Source organism: Rattus norvegicus, chromosome 7 (genome assembly GCF_036323735.1).
Source record: "Rattus norvegicus strain BN/NHsdMcwi chromosome 7, GRCr8, whole genome shotgun sequence".
Lineage (NCBI taxonomy): Eukaryota > Metazoa > Chordata > Mammalia > Rodentia > Muridae > Rattus > Rattus norvegicus.
In genome coordinates, this window is record NC_086025.1 from 98,773,673 (window position 1) to 98,778,025 (window position 4,353).

The window sequence follows — 4,353 nt, forward strand, 5'->3', positions numbered from 1 at the left end:
CTGAGGTTTGTTTCTTGTAGCCAGCAAAATGTTGGGTCCTCATTGCATATCCAGTTTGTTAATCTGTGTCTTTTTATTGGGGAGCTGAGTCCATTGATGTTGAGAGATATTAAGGAACAGTGATTGTTGCTTCCTGTTATCTTTGTATGTGGATGTGAGATTATGTTTTTGTGCTTGTCTTCTCTTTGTTTTGTTGCAAAACGATTAGTTTCTTGCTTTTTTTCAGGTGTAGCTTGCCTCCTTGTGTTGGGCTTTACCATTTATTATTCATTTTCATTAAATTCTAAGAAGTCCTTTGTATGGCTGGATTTGTAGAAAGATATTGTGTAAATTTGGTTTTCTCATGGAATATCTTGGTTTCTCCATCTATGTTAATTGAGCGTTTTGCTGGATACAGTAACATGGGCTAGCATTTGTGTTCTCTTAGTGTTTGTATGACATCTGTCCAGGATCTTCTGGCTTTCATAGTCTCTGGTCAGACATTTGGTATAATTCTGATAGGTCTGCCTTTATATGTTACTGGACCTTTTCCCCTTACTGCTCTTAATATTCTTTCTTTGTTTTGTGCATTTGGTGTTTTGACTATTATGGGTCTTTTCTTGTCCAATCTATTTGGAGTTCTGTAGGCTTCTTTTATGTTTATGGGCATCTCTTTCTTTAGGTTAGGACAATTTTCTTCTATGATTTTGTTGAACATATTTACTGGTCCTTTGAGATTGTAGTCTTCACTCTCTTCTATACCTATTTTCCTTAGGTATGATCTTCTCATTGTGTCCTGGATTTCCTGTATGTTTTGGGCCCGTAGGTTTTACATTATCTTTGACAGTTGTGTTAATAATTTCTATGGCATCTTCTGCTCCTGACATTTTCTCTTCTATCTCTTGGATTCTGTTGGTGATGCTTATATCTATGGCTCCTTGTCTCTTCCTTTTGTTTTTTATCTCCAGGGTTGTCTCTCTTTGTGCTTTTTTTATTGTTTCTATTTCCACTTTATTCATTTACCTGTTTGATTGTGTTTTCCTGTAATACTTTCAGGGACTTTTGTGTTTCCTTTCTAAGGGCTTCTACTTGTTTACTTGTATTTTCCTGCATTTCTCTAGGTGACTTATTTATGTCTTTCTTAAAGTCCTCCATCATCATAATCAAATGTGATTTTAAATTGAGATCTTGCTTTTCTGGTGTGTTTGGATATTCAGTGTTTGCTTTGGTGGGAGAATTGGGCTCTGGTGATGCCATACAGTCTTGGTTTTTGTTGCTTGGCTTCCTATGTTTGCCCCTCGCCATCATGTTGTCTCTGGTGTTACCTTGTTCTGCTATTTCTGACAGTGGCTTGACCTTCCTATAGGCCTGTGTGTCAGGAGTGCTGTAGACCTGTTTTCCTGCTTTCTTTCAGCCAGTTATGGAAACAGAGTGTTCTGCTTTCAGGCGTGTAGTCTTTCTTGTCCACTGTCTTTCAGCTGTTCCTGTGGGCATGTGTCTTGAGTTCACCAGGCAGGTCACTTAGGGAAGAAAAGTTGGTCTTACCTGTGGCCTCAGGCTCCTCAGGGCTCACTTTCAGCTCTCCCTGAGAGCAGCAACTAGAAGGGCCTGCCCCTACTTCTGGGTCCCTGAGCGCAGGGGTCCCTGATGGTGCTAGGTGTTTTCCTCTAGAGTCAGAAATGTGGGCAGAGAGTAGTCTCCTCTGCGTTCTAAGGCATGCCTGCCCCTCTGAAGGTTTAGCTCTCCCTCCCACGGGATTTGAGTACCCTGGATTGTTTGACTGGGTCCCTTCAGATCTGGGCATATTCTGAACCGCAGGGCTCCTGCAACTTGAGTGCCCCTGTCTTCCTGTTCCCATAGTCCCTATACAGTTTCCTCTCGGGCCAGGAATGTGGGCAAAGGTGGGCAGAAGTGGTGGTCTCTCCTGCCTTGAAGTCTCAGGATTGCCCACAAGTCTGCATGATGAGCTCTTTCTCCCATGGGCTTCGGGAGCAGGGAGCTGTGGGCTGGAATCAGTGAAATTCAGGCACCAGCTAGAAATTGGAAGTGTCCAGTCCCAGAGGAATTTTGCCTTTGTGTGTCCTGAGTCCACCATGCAGGTCACTTGAGCAGAAAGATTGTTCTTACCTCTTGTCTCAGGCCTGCAGTCGCTCCCGTTTTCGGGCCCGAAGTTGCTCCCAAAGAACTCTTAAGTTTTCACTTTACACCACTGTATAAACAAGGAGGTAGCCCAGACCCGGTGAGAGAGAGACCCAACCGCCTGGTCAGGTGGGCACTCCTGAGGCTGCAGAGCGGAAGAGACCACCAACACTGCTCACCCCTGCCCACATCCCTGGCCCAAGAGGAAACTGTATAAGGCCTCTGGGCTCCCGTGGGGGAGGGCCCAGGAGCGGCAGGACTTCTGCGCCTGAGACACGGCCGGAACCTGAAAGAAACAGACCGGATAAACAGTTCTCTGCACCCAAATCCCGTGGGGGGGAGAGCTAAACCTTCAGAGAGGCAGACAAGCCTGGGAAACCAGAAGAGACTGCTCCCTGCACACACATCTTGGACGCCAGAGGAAAAAGCCAAAGACCATCTGGAACCCTGGTGCACTGAAGCTCCCGGAAGGGGCGGCACAGGTCTCCCTGGTTGCTGCCGCTGCAGAGAGCCCCTGGGCAGCACCCCACGAGCGAACCTGAGCCTCGGGACCACAGGTAAGACCAAATTTTCTGCTGCAAGAAAGCTGCCTGGTGAGCTTGGGACACGGAAGCAGAATTTCTCTAGGAGGCACGGTCTGTGTTTACCGGAAGTCCCACACCCGCGGATCCCGGCCCGCAGCAGCTCTCTGCTCCCAGACCCGGTGAGAGAGAGACCCAACCGCCTGGTCAGGTGGGCACTCCTGAGGCTGCAGAGCGGAAGAGACCACCAACACTGCTCACCCCTGCCCACATCCCTGGCCCAAGAGGAAACTGTATAAGGCCTCTGGGCTCCCGTGGGGGAGGGCCCAGGAGCGGCAGGACTTCTGCGCCTGAGACACGGCCAGAACCTGAAAGAAACAGACCGGATAAACAGTTCTCTGCACCCAAATCCCGTGGGAGGGAGAGCTAAACCTTCAGAGAGGCAGACAAGCCTGGGAAACCAGAAGAGACTGCTCCCTGCACACACATCTCGGACGCCAGAGGAAAAAGCCAAAGACCATCTGGAACCCTGGTGCACTGAAGCTCCCGGAAGGGGCGGCACAGGTCTTCCTGGTTGCTGCCGCTGCAGAGAGCCCCTGGGCAGCACCCCACGAGCGAACCTGAGCCTCGGGACCACAGGTAAGACCAAATTTTCTGCTGCAAGAAAGCTGCCTGGTGAACTCAAGACACAGGCCCACAAGAACAGCTGAAGACCTGTAGAGAGGAAAAACTACACGCCGGAAAGCAGAACACACTGTCCCCATAACTGACTGAAAGAGAGGAAAACAGGTCTACAGCACTCCTGACACACAGGCTTATAGGTCAGTCTAGCCACTGTCAGAAATAGCAGAACAAAGTAACACTAGAGATAATCTGATGGCGAGAGGCAAGCGCAGGAACCCAAGCAACAGAAACCAAGACTGCATGCCATCATCGGAGCCCAATTCTCCCGCCAAAACAAACATGGAATATCCAAACACACCAGAAAAGCAAGATCTAGTTTCAAAATCATATTTGATCATGATGCTGGAGGACTTCAAGAAAGACATGAACACACTTAGGGAAACACAGGAAATCATTAATAAACAAGTAGAGGCCTACAGAGAGGAATGGCAAAAATCCCTGAAAGAATTCCAGGAAAACACAATCAAACAGATGAAGGAATTAAAAATGGAAATAGAAGCAATCAAGAAAGAACACATGGAAACAACCCTGGATATAGAAAACCAAAAGAAGAGACAAGGAGCTGTAGATACAAGCTTCACCAACAGAATACAAGAGATGGAAGAGAGAATCTCAGGAGCAGAAGATTCCATAGAAATCATTGACTCAACTGTCAAAGATAATGTAAAGCGGAAAAAGCTACTGGTCCAAAACATACAGGAAATCCAGGACTCAATGAGAAGATCAAACCTAAGGATAATAGGTATAGAAGAGAGTGAAGACTCCCAGCTCAAAGGACCAGTAAATATCTTCAACAAAATCATAGAAGAAAACTTCCCTAACCTAAAAAAAGAGATACCCATAGGCATACAAGAAGCCTACAGAACTCCAAATAGATTGGACCAGAAAAGAAACACCTCCCGTCACATAATTGTCAAAACACCAAACGCACAAAATAAAGAAAGAATATTAAAAGCAGTAAGGGAAAAAGGTCAAGTAACATATAAAGGGAGACCTATCAGAATCACACCAGACTTCTCGCCAGAAACTA